The sequence below is a fragment of the Oryctolagus cuniculus genome, chromosome 3, assembly GCF_051225735.1.
Source record: "Oryctolagus cuniculus isolate XC-2025 breed Fujian yellow rabbit chromosome 3, ASM5122573v1, whole genome shotgun sequence".
NCBI classification, from domain to species: Eukaryota; Metazoa; Chordata; class Mammalia; order Lagomorpha; family Leporidae; genus Oryctolagus; species Oryctolagus cuniculus.
Window position 1 is genome coordinate 131,950,449 of NC_142869.1, and position 21,656 is coordinate 131,972,104.

The 21,656-nt window shown below is 42.2% G+C and overlaps 2 pseudogenes; one reads left to right on the forward strand and one right to left on the reverse strand.

The window, feature by feature from the left end:
- The window catches only part of LOC127491538 (histone deacetylase complex subunit SAP18 pseudogene), a 28,384-nt pseudogene extending 16,049 nt beyond the window's left edge, over window positions 1-12,335 (reverse strand).
- Window positions 12,336-17,470: 5,135 nt separating this feature from the next.
- LOC100347733 (transcription elongation factor A protein 1 pseudogene) lies at window positions 17,471-18,317 on the forward strand (annotated as a pseudogene).
- Window positions 18,318-21,656: the final 3,339 nt, after the last annotated feature.

Genomic DNA, 21,656 nt, shown 5'->3' on the forward strand with positions numbered 1-21,656 from the left:
ACCAGGATGCCAATGTTGTAGGCAGTGGTTTTATGCACTACACCACAATGTTGGCCCCAATACATGTTCATTTAATATTTGTATTTTACCACTTTGAAATCTCTAACAACCTTATGATCCTTAACAGTGATTATATGCATAAGTTCTCTCATCATGCTAGGTAAACCTTTAGTATAAATAATACTTTACTTTTGAACAAATTCACATTTTCCAAATTATAAATAATGTCAACATTAACTAGGTTTTACCTACTTCTTATTAACAAAATATATTTATTATTTTTAAAAAGTATTATCAAAAATGTTCCCTTCTATCTCCCCCACCCCCAATTCTCTCTCCTTCCCTCCAAAAATTTATTTATGTGTTTGAAAGGAAGAGTTAGAGAAAGAGAGAGAGAGAAAGAGAGACCTTCTATCCATTATGTTCACTCCCCAAATACTGGCAACAGCCAGGGCTGGGCCAGGCTGAAGCCAAGAGCCAGGAACTCCCTGCAGGTCTCCTACTTGGGTACAGGTGCCCAAGGACTTGAGCCATCTTCTGCTGCTTTCCCAGGAACACCATAACTCCACCCTCCCCCTAGCCCTGTCTCCAATTCTGTCTGTTGTTTATTCTTTCAAAAGGGCTTATTTTCTGGGGCTGGCATTGTGGCACAGCAGGTTAAGCTATTGCTTGTGACACTGGTTGGAGCCTTAAGTTCCAGCTACTTTGCTTCCCATTAGCTTCCTGCTAATTCTCCAGGAAAGGCAGCAGAAGATGTCCCCTGCCACCCGTGTGACAGACCTAGATGGAGTTCCTGACTCCTATCTTTGGCTTGGCTCAGACCTAGCTGTTGTAGCCATTTAGGGAGTGAATCAGTGGATGGGAAGTTTTCTCTCTCTTTCTCTCTCTCTCTTTCTGTTTCTCTCTCTCTCTCTCTCCCTCCCTCTGTCTCTGTCTCTCTGTTGCTCCGCCTTTCAATAAATAAATAAATAATTTTTTGGACAAGTTCACTAGGCTAGTAGATGAAGGAAACAGTATAGGTACCCATGTGGGAAACCTGGACTTCAACATCATGTTTTCCCTTATCTGATAATTTTTTGTATAATTGGATAACTTCAAATTGGGTGAAACTGCCCTGCCTATTTGAATATTTTATCAATGACTGTTATGCCAATTGTGAGGATTATTTAGATTATATTTGCAATATCATCTTGGTGATTTTACTATATCATTTAATTCATGAAATATCATTTTTATCTTGTGTGTGTGTTGAGGCCAAGGTAAGACCAATGACTTAATTTTATACACAAAATAATTTTACTGAATATGAAAGAGCAACTTTTCATCGTAAGAACTCTCTGGAAATGAAATAGAGACCTGTGTTTGTGTGTCCATGTGCATTTTTATACTAACTTCACAGGTTTAAGAAAGGTCCTCCTTCATTGCCTCATCTATAAAATCAGGATAGCAGTAGTACCTACTTTATAGTGTTTTTGTGAGAAACAAGGGAGATAATACTTAAAAATATTTTTAGCAGAGTCTGGCACACAGTAAACCTTCAACAAGTCTCTACTTTAAGAAATACTAGCATTATCATTGCTTCATTTGTGGCTCAAAGAGAATGAGGCACATGCAGAACAGAATCACACCAGTCATGCCCAGCCTGAATCAGCCAACCCCAGCTAATCCATAGACATGTGGACAAAAATAGAAGCTTGTTCTTTTAGGTCGCTATACTTTAGTGTTATAGTAATTGCTGACCAATGAATATCACGGTTACTAACATTCTTTAATCCATGGGAATATATTTTACCTGTTGCCTTTCTTATTTTGAAGCTGAATTACAGGCACTTCCAATCCTGAAGCAAAGAATAAAATATGCCTGTTCTTATCACTGTTGCTTATTTGAGTTATCCTACACAAGGGTACTTTAAAAGTTCATAGAAAAATAAATGTAGGGATGGGCATTTGGCCTCACAATTAAAATGCTAGGTAAGAAGTTCATGTCCCATATCTGTTGGATTCAACTCCCAGTTGCAGCTCCTGATTCCAGCTTCCTACTGATGTGAACCCTTGCAGGTAGCCATGATGGCTTAAGTCATGGTGTTCCTGCTACCCATGTGGGAAACCTGGATTGAATTCTTAGTTTCTGACTTTGGCCTGGTCTAGCTCCAGCTATTGCAAGCATTTGGGCAGTGAACCAGTGGACAGGAGTCTCTTTCACTGTCTGCCTGCTTCTGTTTCTTTGCTTCTCAAATGAATAAATATAAATAGATTACAATTTTAAGTGTTTATTTTTTGGTGCAAAATAATTTTGAAACCCATGCATAGTTTTTTCATAATACACATTTTCTCTGAAAAAAATTTTTTTTTGACAGGCAGAGTGGACAGTGAGAGAGAGAGAGACAGAGAGAAAGGTCTTCCTTTACCGTTGGTTCGCCCTCCAATGGCTGCCGCGGCTGGCGCGCTGTGGCCGGCTCATGGCGCTGATCTGAAGCCAGGAGCCAGGTGCTTCTCCTGGTCTCCCATGGGGTGCAGGGCCCAAGCACTTGGGCCATCCTCCACTGAACTCCCAGGCCATAGCAGAGAGCTGGCCTGGAAGAGGGGCAACCGGGACAGAATCCGGTGCCCCGACCAGGACTAGAACCCGGTGTGCCGGCGCCGCAAGGTGGAGGATTAGCCTATTGAGCTGCGGTGCCGGCCTTCTCTGAATTTTTGAAGCCCTTTCATATAATTGCTTTCTTCATAAACCGTGAACGATGACTGGCTCTCAAAAGGGTAGATATCATCTGGCTCATCACTACAACAAAGGTAAAGTCTGCAAGTATACAATGATTTGCCAATTAAAAAGAGTTGCTTGAGGTTTTCAAAAGTATTGAAACACATATTCTTAAGCATTTAAATATTAATCCTTTATGATTTGTTCCTGTTATTGCAGATGGGAGAGTAGGAGGAACATTTACAGAGTTCTAATGGCCTCATTCATGTCTTCAGAAGTCTAGAAGTCCTCCATTTTTTAACATGCAGTTAACGTTAGTTAATGGTGCTCAGGGGTAATCTCTGTTCATTATTGTACAGTTTACTTAGAATATTTGACTCCAACTTTTTAAAAAGACTTATTTATTTGAAAGGCAGAGTGGTGGTACAGAAACACAGAGAGAGAGAGAGACAGAGAGAGATCTTTCATTCAGTGGTTAGCTCCCCAGATGGCCACAATAGCCAGAGCAGGGCTATGCTGAAGCCAAGAGCCGGGAGATCGTGGGTGGCAAGAGCCCAACTACTCAGGTCATCTTCCACTGCCTTCCCAGGCACATTAGAAGGGAGCTAGATCAGAAGCAAAGCAACTGGCACTCAAACCAATGCTTCCATATGGAATGCCAATGTCACAAGGGGTGGCTTAACCCACTGAGACACATCACTGGCTCCTTGACTCCAACATTAGTTGTGTACAAGTAGAATTCAAATAGCAACTCTTGGGCTGGCATGTGGCTCACTTGGCTAATCCTCTGCCTGCCGCGCCAGCATCTCACATGGGCACCGGGTTCTAGTCCCGGCTGCTCCTCTTCCAGTCCAGCTCTCTTCTGTGGCCCGGGGAGGGCAGTGGAGGATGGCCCAAGTCCTTGGGCCCCTGCACCCGCATGGGAGACCAGGAAGAAGCACATGGCTCCTAGCTTCAGATCAGCACAGTGCCGGCCATAGCGGCCATTTGGGGAGTGAACCAATGGAAGGAAGACCTTTCTCTGTCTCTCTCTCTCTCACTGTGTCTATAACTGTACCTGTCAAATTAAAAAAAAAAAAAAATAGCAAGAGCTAAGACTCTCCAGGTCTCCCACGTGGGTGCAGGGGCCCCAGTACTTCTTCCATGGCCTTCCCAGGCCATAGTAGAGAGCTGGATTGGAAGAGAAGCCAGGACTAGAACTGGCACCCATATGGAATGCCAGTGCTTCAGGCTAGGGCTTTAACTCACTGTACCATAGCGAGAGCCCCATCTGTGAGTTTTATCAATAATTCATTCCTCTATCCTCTATTAGAATAGTAGTGTTCAGGATAGGTTTACAAAGTTTAAGGAAATAGTAACATTTAATTAAGTAACCAATTATTTTGAAATAGTTGGGCTGATTATTTAAATCTTTACTTCCCTTCATTATTTTGCTTAATTTCAGAGAGTATCTCCTCTGCAGAATTAAACAATTAATGGAGATAACTCAAATTGCAGTTTTATTTTGTATGATGTGGTGGAATGTATTAAAGTATTTGTAACATAATTTAAAATTACCTATGAGGGGCTGACACCGTGGCATAGTGTTGCTGCCTGCGGTGCAGGCCTCTCATAAGGGCACCAATTTGAGTCCCAGCTGCTCCGCTTCTGATCCAGCTCTCTATTAATGTGCCTGTGAAAGCAGCAGAAGATGGCCCAAGTACTTGGACCCCTGAGCCCATGTGGGAGATCCAGAAGAAGTTACCAACTCCTGGTTTCAGAATGGCCCACCTATGGCCACTGCAGCCATTTGGGGAGTGAACCAGTGGAAGGAAGATATCTCTCTCTCTCTCTGCCTTTCAAATAAATGAATAAATCTTTTAAAAAAACGGTGAGGTTTTGTTTTAAAGATTTCATTTGTATTTATTTGAAAGACAAAGTTACAGAGAGAGGCAGAGACAGAGAGGTGTTCCATCCATTGGTTCACTCCCCAAATGGCTGCAATGGCTAAAGCTGGGCCAATCTGAAGCCAGGAGCCAGGAGCTTCCTCCAGGTCTCCCACGTGGGTGCAGGGACCCAAGAACTTCTTCCATGGCTTTCCCAGGCCATAGTAGAGAGCTGGATTGGAAGAGGAGAAGCCAGGACTAGAACTGGAACCCATATGGAATGCCAGTGCTTCAGGCTAGGGCTTTAACCCACTGCACCATAGCGTGGGCCCCACCTATGAGTTTTATCAATAATTCATTCCTCTACCCTCTATTAGAATAGTAGAATAGTAGTTTAAGGAAATAATAACATTTAATTAAGTAACCAGTTATTTTGAAAGAACTAAGTTGTTTAAATTCAGTGTTTTATTTTTAATTGGTTTTGTTTTTTAAATATTTATTTATTTGAAAGGAAGAGTTACAGAGAGAGAGGCGAGACAGAGAGAGGTCTTCCATCTGCTGGTTCACTCCCCAAATGGCCTCCAGGACCAGAGCTGGGTGAGGCCAAAACCAGGAGCCAGGAGCTTCTTCTGGGTCTCCCATATGGGTGCAGGGACCCAGAGACTTGAGCTGTCCTTTGCTGTTTTCCCAGGAGCATCAGCAGGGAACCGAATTGAAAGTGGTGCAGCCTGGACTTGAATCAGTGCCTATATGGGATGCTGATGCTACAGACTGTGGCCTAATTCACTGCACCACAGCATCAGCCCCTTTAATTGGTTTTTAAACTTGGTGAAAGAACAAATTATTGAGACTGTAAAATCCTAATATTGATCTTTGTATTTATAACTTTAGGCCTCCTTGATAACTATTAATTCACAAGTTAGAATTCATCCTCAGGACAAAAAAATAAACCCAATATTGATTGCCAACATATTTAGGTTCTTCTTAGAATTCTGATATTAATCTCCTCTATGATCTTAGGCAATTTGATAAATATTCTTGCAAAATAAGAGGTATCGTGGTATCTGTCCATCCCCTCTTCCCTGGCAGTGACTCTTCCTGCTTAGGAGTATATCTCTGACCATTAGGTCACTTCTCCAAGGGCCTCACCCATTGGGAGCTCAGTGGAATACAGGCAAGTTGTTAGTTACTAAGGACAAAACATGACTCTGGTATACCTTAAAGACAAAACAATTATTGGGCCGGCGCCGTAGCTCACTAGGCTAATCCTCCACCTAGCGGCGCCGGCACACCGGGTTCTAGTCCCGGTTGGGGCACTGGATTCTGTCCCGGTTGCCCCTCTTCCAGGCCAGCTCTCTGCTGTGGCCAGGGAGTGCAGCGGAGGATGGCCCAGGTGCTTGGGCCCTGCACCCCATGTGAGACCAGGAAAAGCACCTGGATCCTGGCTCCTGCCATCGGATCAGCGCGGTGCGCCGGCCGCAGCGCGCCGGCCGCGGTGGCCATTGGAGGGTGAACCAACGGCAAAGGAAGACCTTTCTCTCTGTCTCTCTCTCTCACTGTCCACTCTGCCTGTCAAAAAAAATAAAAAAATAAAAAAAAATTTAAAAAAAAAACAACAATTATTGGAAGCATATAAAAATGCCCATAGAACCAGTGAAAAGACTGAAGACTAGACTTAGAAGAACAGTGAGGAACCAGCACTGTGACATAGCCAGTAAAGCCACCACCTGCAGTGCAGCCATCCCATATGGGCACTGTTTCGAGTCTCTGCTGCGTCACTTCTGATCTAGCTCTCTGCTGTGGCCTGGGAAAGCAGTACAAGATGGCCCAAGTCCTTGAGCCCCTGCACCCACATGGGAGACCCAGATGAATCTCCTGGCTCCTGGATTCGGATTGGCACAGCTCTGGCCATTGTGGCCAATTGGGGAGTGGACCAGCAGATGGAAGACCTCTCTCTCCCCGCCTCTCCTTCTCTCTCTGTGTACATTTGACTTTCTAATAAATAAATAAATTTTAAAAATAAAAAAGAAGAAGAAAAACAATGAGTGACAATCATGAAAGGCCATAGCCTGGGACAGCTATGATTACACTGAAGATATAACTGTGGGGGTGGCACTGTGGTGCAGCGGGTTAAAGCCCTGGCCTGAAGCATCGACATCTCATATGGACGCCAGTTCTAGTCCTGGTTGCTCCTCTTCCAATCCAGCTCTCTGCTATGGCCTGGGAAATCAGTAGAGGATGGCCTAAGTCCTTAGGCCCCTGCACCCACCCAAGAGACCCAGAAGAAGCTCCTGGTTTCTGGCTTTGGATCAGCACAGCTCCGGTCGTTGTAGCCACATGGGGAGTGAACCAGAGGATTGAAGATCACTCTCTCTGTCTCTCTCTCTCTCTATAACTCTGTCTTTCAAATAAATAAAAATAAACCTTTTTTTTTTTTTTTTTTTTTTTTGGACAGGCAGAGTGGACAGTGAGAGAGAGAGAGACAGAGAGAAAGGTCTTCCTTTTGCCGTTGGTTCACCCTCCAATGGCCACCGCGGCCGGCACGCTGCGGCCGGCGCATCGCGCTGATCCAAAGCCAGGAGCCAGGTGCTTCTCCTGGTCTCCCATGGGGTGCAGGGCCCAAGCACTTGGGCCATCCTCCACTGAACTCCCGGGCCACAGCAGAGAGCTGGCCTGGAAGAGGGGCAACCGGGACAGAATCCAGCACCCCAACTGGGACTAGAACCCAGTGTGCTGGCGCCGCAAGGCGGAAGATTAGCCTAGTGAGCTGCGGCGCCAGCCAAAAAGAAACCTTTAAAAAAATAAATAAATAACTGGAATTAGGCCATGGCTGTTTTCACTGTCAAGCAGTCACCCCTGTGTCACCAGACACTGGAAGCTTCTCCCAGCACTACTGTCACTGGCATTCCTGATACCAGAACTCAATGCCACTGCCATTGCTGCATAGCTTCAGATTCTAAGTTCAGTGTTTGTGATTTGATGTAGTGCAATCCTCAACTGACTCTTCTTTTTGTGAACCAAATAAGTAAACATCTTTACTGAAAAGTTCAAGATCCTGGGAGCAGGAATGAGGAGATCCTGGAAGAAACAGTATGTAGGGAAACACTGTCCAGTACCCTACCTACCCACCCCCATCCTACCAAAGCACCTCCCACTGGTGGCACTAGGGGAACAAAGTCCAGATGCCATTGCTAATTTAAAAAGAAGGGAGTCTGCTCTTCTGGCTAGCCCCCCAGTCAGGCCAGAGTTCATACCTCATGTCTCAGTGAGCACTGTGTGTAGAGAACTTTCAGAGTCGCTTCACCCAACCAGACAAACCAAGGCCTGAGTGGAATGGGCAAGTCCCAACTATTCAGTTCAGAAGCCTGGGTATTTTCAGGCATTACCCAGTGAGGTTTGCAGTGTTGGATTTTAACAAACATAATCAAAATGAATGCAAAACTACCCAGAAAGGCAGACAGTGAAAAACTAAGCCTGGTGAAAGGGCCCTGTATCTGACTCAAAGCAGATGAGAATGGAGACTCAATTCTGAAGAAATCTTCAGACACAATCTGAAGGAAAGTAACACCAGCTGGAAGTTTATCATTGGGTCACTGAGAAATTTGTCGCAGAAGTGAGTCAAAATTATGCCCATTCAAGCCATTTGTTCTTTTGCTTGTTAAACCATAGCTAGCATGTCTAGCAAAATAGTGTAATCTAGACCAGTAACAACTATGTGAAGCCTTCTTCCTTTTGCTACTTCTGTACATGAGCATTGCCCCTGAGTGTAGTATATGTTGGATCGGGGCTGGGGCCGGGGGGAGGATGTTTGTTTTTAATTCAACCTTCAAATTGTAAAAAAAAAAAGGGGGGGGGAGCAAATGAAAATTGTGTTAAAAGAGGAAATGAACACCACTTGGAAATGATACACAAGGGTGAGTAAAAGCCTTCAGACAGCATGTAATGGATTATCCATTTACTTGGTCTTCCATTGTGGAGCAGGTGTGAGTGTAAAGGTGTATATATGTGCACTTGCATTGGAAGATGGGGTGCCTAGATCTCATTAGTTAGGAATACTTTTATCATGAAAAGAGAGAAGTGTGTGTGTGTTCTGTGTGTAACTATGAGATATGTGCCTAGCCATCATTTACTAGGAATTGCTTCTCCATCCATAATGATTATCCATGTACACTGCTGTTTTCCCATTTAGAGACCCTGCTAAAGACATAATTGATTGGCTCAAGATAAACACCAGGTTCAAAGGGGAGCAAATTAGCTTCTTATCTCCAGACAAAGATTTGATAATTGTGGAAAGCCTGTTTTCTTCCCACCTCCACATTCCTGCCTTGGTCTGCACAGAGAAATCTCAGTCTCTTGGAAATAATATGAAGAAAGTTTGTGTCCTTTCTCTCCTTTCTTCATCCCTGTGGGAATCAGTGTGGTGACTCAATTAGTAAGTTATTGCATGTGTCTGACCAAATCCTTTATTTTCTTTTTGCACATTTCCAAGGGCAGTGTGCTTACCTCTTGGGTGGCATTGGCACATGATAAACTCACCGGGTTAGACCCATTCCTAAGATGCAAGAAATGCAATTGCCAGATAAGCTGCCTGGCCTGAGTGAGTTACATCCAAAGGAAGGTTGTAGAAAACTATATTTCTGCTCCGAGTCCAGACCACATTCTCCGATCCAGTTTTACTGTAGCTATATCTCATTTGATTTCGAACTCAGAAGGTAGAATGATGTGATTAATTGGCTCCATTATGTCCCAAATAATCGAAACACCCAATCATTCTACATTGATCTCCTGAGTGATATATCTTTTACCTTTCATGTGGATGGGAAGCATAGAAAATAGATTTGCAGGGCTGTTGTAATGTAAAATGTTAAGCCACCACCTGCAATGCCAGCATCTCATTTAGGTACTGGTTTGAGTCCTGGCTGCTCCACTTCCAATCCAGCTTCCTGCTAATGCACCTGGGAAAGCGTTAGAAGATAGTCCTTGGGCCCCTACACCCACATGAGAGACCTGGAAGAAGCTCCTGGCTTCGGCCTGACCCAGCCCCCGTCATTGTGGCCATCTGGGGAGTGAAACAGCAGCTGCAAGATCTCTCTATCTTTCTCTCCCCTCAATCTCTCTATAACTCTGCCCTTCAAATAAATAAAAATAATTCTTAAAAAAGAAAAATATAAAAGGAAATACATTTGTAGAATGTGAGAACACAGCAGTTGTTTGAGAGAGTCAAGACAGAGAGGGTAAGATGGCTTCAGTCCCACCCTGGAGCCCAGCTGCATTATAGTGACATTATAAGTTCTGTGAAACACCACCACAATCTGAGAAGAGAGGTCTTCAAAAAAGCTCATGGAATAAAATTCAACTTATACAAGCTATGCAAGTATTTTAAAAAAAATTCTGTAAACATATCTTTTAATGCAATTTTCCCAGGAACATTTGAAAAACATATTTGAGAGGCAGAAAGAGAGAGGAACAGACACAGAGAAAGAAAGCTTCCATCTGCTAGTTCATTCTCCCAGATGCCTGCAAAAGCCAAGAGATGGAAACACAATTCAGGTCTCCCATCATTGCTGCTCCCCAGAGTCTGCATTGGCAGGAAGCCCAAATCAAGAGTCAGAGCTGGGAATTGAACCGAGTTACTCTGATGTGGAACATGGGTGTCTTAAGTGGCTTCTACATCACTAGCCTAAACACCTAGTGATTTAGCCCAGTGACTTATCAACCTGGACAAAGAACTTTTTGATGTACCCATGTATTTGAATTTTGTTTTTGTTTAGGCTATCTCAAGTTGTTCTATAATTTACAAAGAATCCTAAGTAAAATACTATCAGAATCTCATTATTTTCATCCATAATTGGCAATTTTAATACATGTCCTGTGTATCTAAGTAGGAGAATAAAAATGAGATTATAGAGACAGAAAGATCCATACACCAATATGTGGTTGTTTAGCCTTTTTCCTTAACAGGAAATTACTATTTCTTGACCCGATCTGCTCTCTGTTTAGAGTCCTGTAGTTACTAAAGTGTGACTGTATATATAGTAAATCAAAATTTTCTTACTTGTAACTCCATTTCGTTTATCTTAATTCTCTCTTCTTGGGTCACACAGAATAAATGCAATCTCTCTTGTTCAGAATGGCCCTTGAAGTTTATGAAGACAGCTATCAAATTCTTGCCTTTCCTTTGAGAGCCTGGGTATTCTCAAGTTATTTTAGCATATGCCATGATTTTCCTGCATCAGTGTGCCTGGAATGACCAAGTAGGTTTGCATGTAGGAGTTAGAAAGAGAGAAAAAATGTAATTAAGGCTTGACATTGCAAAAGAAATTTTAAAAAGTTTCTGTTAAAAGAAATGAGCCACAGCTTCATAGAGTTTCTAAATCTCTGACAGAGTCAAGACTCAGATTTTTAAAACCCCAGAAATTTCTGGAAAGTTCTAAGTCATAACTTACTCTGTGTCTTTTTATAATATTTACAAGTTTTAAACAATGATGAGTGACCATAAGAATAAGTGGGTGCTGTGGCATAATGGGTAAAGCCGCCGCCTGCAGTGCTGGCATCCTATATGGATGCCTGTTCAAGTCGCAGCTGCTCCACTTCTGATCCAGCTCTCTGCTATGGCCTGGGAAAGCAGTAGAAGATGGTCCAAGTCCTTGGGACCCTGCACCCGCATGAGAGACCTGGAAGAAGCTCCTGGCTCTTGGCTTCGGATAGGCACAGCTCCAGCCACTGTGGCCAATTGGGGAATGAACCATTGGATGGAAGACCTCTCTCTCTCTGCCTCTCCTTCTCTCTCTGTGTAACTCTGACTTTCAAATAAATAAATCTTGAAAAAAAAAGATAAGTGGTGAATCACTTTTTGGTGATGAGGTTATACTAAAAGTTTCAGAGGTTTTCTATAAAAGTAGATACAATACCAAACTCATTGATAAGAGTATATATTTAAACAACATGTAAAAATTATCTCTATTTGACAATATAAAAAGTTTAAAAAAGAGAAAATTATCACTTGATACTAAATAACACTAACTGAAATTGGAAAATAGTAATACAAATATTTTATATTAAAATATTAAAAGATAAAAATTCTAAATACACAAAACATGAATTTATCTGGTAGTACTGATCTTTCTAATGTGATAAATATTCCACACATAGAAAAAATTTTTCATTTTCTGTAGATATTAGTTGCATTGTTAAGAGTGCATTGAGGGGCCAGCGCTCTGGCATAGCGGGTAAATCTGCTGCCTGCATCACTAGCATCCCATATGAACTTCTGGGAGTAAACCAATGGCTGGAAGATCTTTCTGTCAGTCTGCCTTTTGAATGAATGAATGCCCCACAAGGTGGTGTTGGCTGGCTGATCAGGAGGCTGCTCTTCCAATCTTCATCTGGCAGAAACAGGCCCTTGTCTGATTTCCTGCTGGGGTGGGGTCAGCAGGTTCAGCAAGGAGCTGACCCTATACACACAGAAACTTAGTTCAAGGAGGTGGTGGAATACAGGGCATATCACAGCTGTGCAGTCAGCGAGGCCCAACAAGGGGCTGAGTGACTACTCCCACCCAGAATCAACAAGATACAACCAGGGAGTTGGATTCAAGCCAAGTCAGTCTCCTGCCCCCACTGCTTCACTCTTCAAGTAAGCAGGACCCACTTCAAGCTGGCATCAGTAAGAGAATAAGGTGTTGGAAGTCAAGGCAAGGTGGCACTCTGGTTACCTCCCTTCCTTACCCTGGTATTAGAGAGGCCTGGGTCACCTCCTTTGATCTTTGATGCATCTCTTTCTTATTGCAGTTTTCCTAAGACTTTCAAAAACCAACATAGGGAATGTCTAACTATGAGTAGAACATAAAGGGACTTTGTTGAAAACACTTCTGATTGACCTTTGTTTTTGAGGGGATCTGAATCCCGATTGAACTTGCAAGAATAATCTTTTCATTCATTTGAAGGTTAGCCAAAAGTTATCCCACGACATTAAGAGAATGGTCCCTCTTCTGAAAAGTCTAAGCCTTCCACATCTTCCAATTAGTTTGTGTAGTGGTGTCTGACTATCTACACTGTAGAAAAATAAAGGGTAAAGACAAAAGAGTAAAGACTCCCTTTAGGTTAAACGGTGTGAAATTTCCTGCTTAGAATGTGTGTGGGAAAGGCAAGCCTGATAGATTTGGTCAGTAAGGAAACAATGAATCATTGTTTAGATTCAGACAGTTTATGATTTACTGGACAATGAAAGTTAGAGAAGCTCAAAGTGCCAGCTCTGATGTCCCTTTGCACCAGGGTGACACTGACACCAAAGAGGCCAGATGGCTGCTACCTGGATGCCTTGCTGCTGAGGAGCTAATGTCATGTACCTGCCAAGCAATGCTCCAGTCTGCAGCTGTACTGTCAGGAGGGTGAGGCAGAGAGTCTCACACATCATCAGGTGGCAGGGGGCAGTGAGAAATTGTCACAAGGGCTTCCTCACAGACTAAGAGACAGGGCAGGGTCGGGGGTGGTGGTGAATGAAAAACAGCCTTGCAGCAGCTCCTCACAAGCCACTTAGGATCTCACATTTTAGGAGGCATAAAGGGTGATCCACCAAGACCTAGACAAGCAGCCAGGCCTGGAGTCCAGGGCCTGTGTGGATATGTGTAAGACACCATGGTGGAGCCATCTCCTACATTCCGTCTCTGCAGCAATGTATTTATGAGACTATAATTTTGTTAATCAAAAATAATGATGTTGGCCTGGATGAGTTATTTTTGAGATGAACAAAGATCAAGCAGAATGATTATTTGACTCAGAAGACATTAAATTAATAGATGAGGCTTCACTCAACCTGAAAGTCATTGATTGGTTCAAGTCTTAAATGGTAAGAATAAATAAATCCCAGTTAGCTGCCTCTGTTTCCACTCCACTGCACCCCAAGCTTTTTCTCCACACACATGCCCTCCTTTATGGAACAAGTATTGACAAATGAGAGACAGAGGCAGGAAGAATCCAGTAAAAAAAATTACCCTTTCTTCTCCTGAAGGATTGTTCTGTTATGTAGGGTTTCCTACATGTTTCCTGGGGTGTGCTGTGTGCCCAAGCAACCAGCTGTGTAGACAGTAAAGGTCCCAGTTGGTAACCATACTGCAGGCTTCTTCTCCCATGTCCTTTTTTTTTAAAGATTTATTTATTTGAAAGTCAGAATTACACAGAGAGAGGAAAGGCAGAGAGAGAGTTCTTCTGTTCACTGGTTTACTCTCCACATGGCCTCAACAGCCAGAGCTGCGCCGATCTGAAGCCAGGAGCCAGGAACCAGGAGCCAGGAGCTTCTTCCGGGTCTCTCATGCGGCTGCAGGGACCTAAGGACTTGGGCCATCTTCTACTGCTTTCCCAGGCCATAGCAGAGAGCTGGATGGGAAGTGGAGCAGCTGGAACTCGAACCGGTGCTCATATGGGATGGTACTGCAGGTGGCGATTTTACCCACTATGCCACAGCGCTGGCCCCAATGTCCTTTTCTCTGTTCTTTTCTTCTCCTTAATGATTTTCTAGCTCTGGGTTTCCCCTCCACCCCCAGTAAAATTTTAGTATGTCCCTGTCTCAGGCACTATTTTCTAGCAAATCTGAAGCAGCTGGGGCTGAGCTAGGCTGAAGCCAGGAGCCAGGAACTCCATCCAAGAATCTTATGTGCACAGCTGGAACTCAAGTACTTGAGCCATCATCCTCTGTTTCCCAGGCATATTAAGGGAGTTGGATAAGAGTAGGAAAGCCAGGACTCAAGTCAGTACTCCAATAGTGGATGCGGGCATCCCAAGTTTGGGCTTTAACACACAGCATCACAATGCCCACCATGTTGCTATTATCATATCTAATGAAATAACAATATTTCTTCAGTGTTGTCTAATACAGTATTGTCTAATAACAATATTTCTTCAGTATTGTCTAATACCAGTATAAGGGTAAATGTCCACAATTGTCTTACAAGGCTTAGTACAGGTGTGTGTGATCTTTGAACCAGGATCCAATAGAATTCATTATTTCTTTCATTCAGAGCTTCTATCCCCACCCCTCTGCTTCTTGTCTCATCACTAACTTGCTGCAGAGACCACAGCAGTTGTCTTAGAGATTATCCCACATTCTAGATTCATCTGTTTCCTTCTTTGTGGTGTTATCTAACTAGTTTTCATGTTTCCTGGAAGCTCCTAAGTGGGAAATAATTTTTTTCTTTTAGATATCAATTTTTGACATTCTTAATAACTTTATTTATTTATTTATTTATTTTTATTTGAGAGGCAAACAGAGAATGATACAGGCAATACTTTTCTGTCTTTTGGTTCACTCCCCAAATGTCCATGATGGCTGGATTTGAGCCAGGCTGAAGCTCGGAGCTGGGAACTTAATACTGGTCTCCCTCATGGGTGGCAGGGACCTAACTACTTGAACCATCTATCATCTACTGCCTCCCAGGTTGCAGGAAGATGGGATAGGGAGCCAGAGTAGGGCACTAAACCCAGGCATCCTGAAATGGGGTAAAGGCATCTTAATGATGTATTAATTGCCCTAGAAGTCAGTTTTATGGCTTGATTAGATTCTGATTTTGTTTTTTGGTAAGAATATTTCATAGGTATGCTGAGTGTTTCATATGGCATTAGGGTAGTTTGCACACAGCATCTGAAGTCCTACTTGCAGTGATAATTGGATTATTAGACCAGGTAGCCACAGCCTAATCTACATCATAAAGTTTCTCATCAATCTTTCATTAATGATTTAATCCATTAATGATTATTGCCTCAACTCTTTATTACATGTGGGATTGCTAAATGATGATTTTTTCCAATTCTATTATTTCTTTCATAATTATTATAAAACATTTATTCATTTTTTGAAATATAGGTCAATCAATCAGAAAAGGCAACGTAAACTTTATTTTTTTTCTTTAGTTAACAATTTAAAATTATTTATTTGTTTATTAATTTATGGTATTTGTCCTGTTCTTCCATTTGGGTGGCAGGGACCCAACTACTTAAGACATTACCTTCTGGTTATGCCTTGCCAGGAGTAGGAAGTGGAGCTGGAATTCAAACTCAGGTACTCTGACATAGAATATAATTTTCCCAAAGGGAGACCTAACCACTAGGCCTACCTCAGGACAATTCTAGAATAAGAAATTAGTGCTATTGCACAATACATTTTTTTCTTTCTCTCTCTCTCTCCCTTCTTCCCTCCCTCCCTTCCTTCATTCCTTCCTTCCCTTTTTTTGTTGGCCTGAACTTTGGAGCATCATTGAAACGTCATGAATTTTTCTATTTTTGTATTTAGTGTTTCACACAACTTCATGCTGGATGACCTTCGTTACTTTGTGTGTAGTAGAAATCTAAGCTTTTGCATTTTTGTGCCACATGATAACTTTTCAGTCAACACTGGCCTGTATACAGAACAGTTGTCCTATAAGAGTACATGCAACTCCCATGCAGAACCTGCATATGGGGATGCATATAACAGACTTCTGTGCTGAAGGATGTCACAATTCAGGATGATGGAGGTTTGGTGGGGAGGGTAAGCAGAATCCTCTGGGTGTGTTATGGTGTGAGGAATAGCACAGAAGAGAGTGGCTAGTTTTCACCAGAGGAAATACATGAAGGAAGATCCCAAAGCAAGTTTATAAAACAGAGAAAGATAGGATGTGAAAAATGAATCTGGGCTAGAGAGCTTGCAGAGGATCTTGGCAATGAAGAGCCATAGAAGGTTTGCAAACAGGGCTATCTCATCAGAATTGTGCTTTCTCTTAAGAACAACAGAGTGACAGGCCTACAGACAGGAAACTACTGTGATAGTCCTAGAAGGTTAATAGAATGGGGATGTGAGGGGGCATGAGGGCACTTGGTATTCAAATTGATTCATCAGATTTTGCTTTTATTTTATTTGAGAAGCACAGAGAGATCTTCTGTCTATTGGTTCAGTCCTCAAATGCCTGTAAAGACTGGGGGCTAGAAGCTGGGAATCCAATCCAGGTGTTCTGTGTGGGTGGCAGGGACCCACCTTGCCACCTGCTGCTTCCCAGTATAGGCAGGAAACTGGAATCAGGAGTGGAGCCTGGACTCAAACCCAGCCAATCCTAACTACTGGGCCAAATGCCCTCCTCCTTTCCTGAACATGGGGTAATTATAGACTGGTATTTGGCAGAATGCTGATTATATTAGTTGAAATCAAAGAGAAGTTTAAAGGTTTTTTTTTTTTTCCTTCCTGCAAAACGTGTGCTAAACTGGTTTTGTGAGATATTTTCAAATTTTGTTAGGATTCCAGCTTTCTGTTGTGGAAATCATATTAGGGGTCAGTTTCCAGTTGCCTAACTGATTTAAGATGTTCCTGGGATTTGTTATAATCACATAGGATTAGATGACAGACATGGACACAATACTTGCAGTTCCCAAGAGGAGGGCGTGTCATGCAGTCCCGTGGGGAAGCAGCAAGTTTGGTCAGGAAGCAGAAGGACAGGGGAAAGCGAGGCCAGAGCCTTTGTTGTGATTTTCACAGGCAAGCTGAGTAAGTTTAGGATTAGGTAGTTGGAGTAAGTTTGGCATGCTCTGGGCTATGGGGTTGAGTCCTAATGTTCAAGTGCCAGCCTGGCGGTGATTGAAATTGCAAAAAGCAGTAGATGGGAGACAGATTCAGGGTTGGTCGGTTGCATGTCAAAGGTGTGCTCTCAGACAGGTTGGTTACTAACTCGAGCAATTCACTAACATTGGGAGGGGCAGGCCTTTCCTTGGTCTTCAAGACCCCAAGATGACAAAAGCTTCATAAACTGAAAAATAAACACGGAGGGCGGAGCCTGCTGTGTGGGGCTCACCAGACACAGGGTCTCACTCCTGCCTACGTCCTCTCTATCCCAGCTTCTGCCACTTTGCAGTCCCAGTGGGTTGGTTGCAGGGAAGACCTGCCAGCACCATGGAGGACGAGGTGTTCCGCACCTACAAGAAGATGGACAAGATGGTGCAGAAGAACATGGTTGGAACATTGGATTTGCTGAAGGAACTTAAAAATATTCCTATGACCCTGGAATTGTCATAGCCCACGAGAATCAAAATGAAGTTACATCTTTAGCAAAGTCTCTCATCAAATCCTGATAAAAGCTATTAGATGAACCATCAACAGAAAAAGACCTTGAAGAAAAGAAAAAAGAACTGTAGTTACATCACAGAGTAGCCCTGATGCAAGAGAATAGAAAGCTCCAGTGGCAACCTAAGCAGCAGCAAGGAGAGATAATGCTTGAGATCCTCACGTTTCGTCTTTTCCTCCGCATCAAGCACTTCCGATTCTGTGCAGTTAAAGTGTAGGGAGATGCTGGCTGCAGCTCTCCGAACAGGAGCTGATATGTTGCTATTGGAGCTGATGAGGAACAACTGGGGTCTCAAGTTGAGGAAGTTATAAACCAAGAAATAAGGAATACAGACAGGAAATTCAAACATAGAGTGCAAAATAGGATAGCGACTCTTTTTAAAGATGCAGAAAATCCAAATTTATGGAAAAATGCATTATGTGGTAATATTCCTCCTGACTTATTAGCTGGAATGATGGCAGAGAAAATGGCTAGTGACGAGCTCAAGGAGATGTGGAAAAACTTGGCCAAAGAAGCCATCAGAGAACATCTGGTGGCCAAGACAGGTGGAACCCAGATTGACTTGTTCATGTGTGGCAAATGTAACAAGAAGAACTGCAAGCCCATAGTACTGATGAACAGATGACCAAATTTGTTGTCTGCAGTGAATGTGAAAATCAATGGAAGTTCTGTTGAGTTGGAAGAATTGGCAAAATATCTGGACCATTAAGAAAATGGATTTTTGTAATTAGCTTTAAAACTAGGCCAAGCAAATAGTTTACCTGCAAAACAGATTTTTAAAGCAACATCCATCCCTTAGTTTTCAATAGAACATCCCTTCCTTAAATGCCTTTTGTAGTCAGATCAATAGGGTCACTGTATAATAATTGTATGGCATCTTTGCATTTATTTAATAAATATAAATTTTGTAAGTACAACTTTTGGACCATAGCTGCCCTTCCCACCATTCCTGCCCTCCTGCCCCTAAACCATCCTGCTCCCTCTCCCATCCCACCTCTCACCAAGATTCTTTTTTTTTTTTCAAGATTTATTTATTTGAAAGTCAGAGTTACACACACACACACACACAGAGAGAGAGAGAGAGAGAGAGAGAGAGAGGTCTTCCATCTGATGGTTCACTCCCCAACTGGCCACAACAGCCGGAGCTGTGCCCATCTGAAGCCAGGAGCCAGGAGCTTCTTCTGGGTCTCCCACATGGGTGCAGGGGCCAAGGACTTGGGCCATCTTCTACTGTTTTCCCAGACAATAACAGAGAGCTGGATCAGAAGAGGAGCAGCTGGGACTCGAACTGGCTTCCATATGGGATGCCAGTGCTTCAGGCCAGGGTGTTAACCCGCTGTGCCCCCAAGATTCATTTTTAATTATATTTATATGCAGCAGATCAGCTCCATAATAAGTAAAGATTTCAACAATTTGCACCCACACAGATACACAAAGTTTAAAGTACTATTTGAAGACTAGTTTTACCATTAATCCTCACAGTACAACACATTAAAGACAGAGATCCTACATGGGGAGCAAGTGCACAGTGATTCCTGCTGTTGACCCACCAATTGACACTCTTATTTATGACGTCAGTGATCACTCGAGGCTCTTGTCATGAGCTGCCAAGGTTATAGAAGCCTCTTGAGTTCACAAACTCCGACATCATTTAGACAAGGTCATAATGGCATCTTTTTTTTTTTTTTTAAGATTTATTTATTTTACTTGAAAGTCACAGTTACACAGAGAGAAGAGAGGCAGAGAAAGAGAGAGAGAGGTCTTCCACTCTCTGGTTCACCCTCCAGATGGCTGCAATGGCCGGAGCTGAGCTAATCTGAAGCCAGGAGCCAGGAGCTTTCTCCAGGCCTCCCATGAGGGTGCAGGGGCCCAAGGACCTGGGCCATTCTCCACTGCTTTCCCAGGCCATAGCAGAGAGCTGGATCAGAAGTGGAGCAGCCTGGTCTAGAACCGGCACCATATGGGATGCTGGCACCGCAGGCGGCGGCTTTACCCATAACGCCAGAGCGACGGTCCCAATGGCATCTGTTTTAAAACTTTATTTTTCATTTTTATGTTATATTAATTAATTAATTTCATCAATTAATTTTTGGCAATTTATTTTTCTCCTTAAAAGTTCCTTTAACTTCTGCAGTAGAAATTTTCTGTTACTCTGTTAACCCATAAATGAAAATTACATTGCTCTCTATTTTGGCATGTACTTATAAGAAATATTAAAAGAAAATAAAAGGTAATATAAGTTTATCAAATATGGTGTGTATTCAAATGATACTTGATCAGCTTATTTAAATTATACATAATATTTGTACTAGCATATGAATTCGATTTTAATTATTCACAAGTCTGGGGTAATTAGATATTATTCTGCTTCTGTTACTAAGCATGATCATCAATTTTTGTAATTTTTTGTAAATGCACATGTGTATTACTTGTTTTTAATAGATTTTACTTTTGGAAATATGAGTTGACTTTGTTGAAATCAGTTTGATTTTGTTGTTTATTTACCTGTTTGAATTTGTAGTGAATTTTAGTTTTGTAGAAAATTGCTTTTGTAGTTTAGTAGGATTTTCATAAATGCCCTCACAGCAAAGAACAAAACCTTCTGACAATTTTTTCCCCTTTCATAGGAAGACATACTTAGAAGAAAATGTTAGAATCTTAGTATAGTAAACAGTTCATGACTTAATTTTGATCTGAACATTTACACTGACCAAAGATTAAACATAAGAATTGTATAAATCAATACAGCTGTGATCTTTCAATAGAAAAAAAGAGCACATGCAGCAGAAAAATCCCTGTTGCTTAGTGTATTTTGCTGTGCCTTTGCTATGTTTAGATGTGTTTAGGTACACAAATGCCACTGTGTTGCAGTTTCCTGTGCAGTAGTCAGTAGAATAACATAAATATAGGTTTATGGCCTAATAACAATAATCCATAGCATATAGCCTAGGTTTATGTAAGTATGCATATACTCTGTGATATCTGCACAAAGACAAAATTGCCTGAAATGCATTTCTCAGTGCATACCTCTATTGTTAAGTGATGCATGACTGTATATGTAAAATTTTATCTCAAGGCAGTAACTTTTTAAAAAAAGATTTATTTAGGAGCTGGTGTTGTGGTATAATGGGTTAAGCTGCTGCCTGCAATGCCAGCATCCCATACGGGCAAGAGTTTGAATCCCAGCTGCTCCATTTCTGATCCAACTCCCTGCTAATGTGCCTGGGAAAGCAGTGGAAGATGGCCCAAGTGTTTGGGCCTGCCAATCATGTAGGAGACCTGGAAGAAGTTCCTGGCTCCTGGCTTTGGCCTGCCCAGTCCTGGCCTTTTCAACCATTTGGGGAGGGAAACAGCAGATGGAAGATCTCTCTCTGCTCTCTTTTTCATTTCTCTCTCTCTCTGTGTAACTCTAACTGAAACAGTTACAGAGAGAGGGAAGGAGGGAGAGACAAAAAGAGAGAGAGAGAATTTCCCATCCTCTGGTTTACTCCCCAGATGGCTGCAATGGCCATTTGGAGTGGTAGGCACCCAAGCCCTTGGACCATCTTCTGCTTTTTCCAGGCCATTAGCAGGGATCTGGATTGGAAGTGGAAGAGCTGAGACTTGAACCAGGCCCATATAGGATGCCAGTGTTGCAGGTAGCTCAACTGACTGTGCCACAATGCACTAATTTTAGAAACTAGTATTTATTTAGATAATGAATAAAACTGCAATTACTTGTTTTATTAGGCTCACTTTAAATTATGTATATAAAAGGAAATGCACACCATTCATTGTAAGTATACCTAAAATTTGGTTGGTAATTATATACTAATGTTCCTTTTTTACAGATTACACATTTATATTCAAAATTTCCCAAAAAAGTTTGAATTGAAGGATATAAATTAAATGTCAAATATTTTTATTTCTGTTCAAATAAGAATATCAGTTTCATCAGAGTTGCTATAGTAAATGCTTTGAAAAACCTGTACACATGTGACGGTTTCGTATGAGTTGTTGAATTTGAGTTTTTGA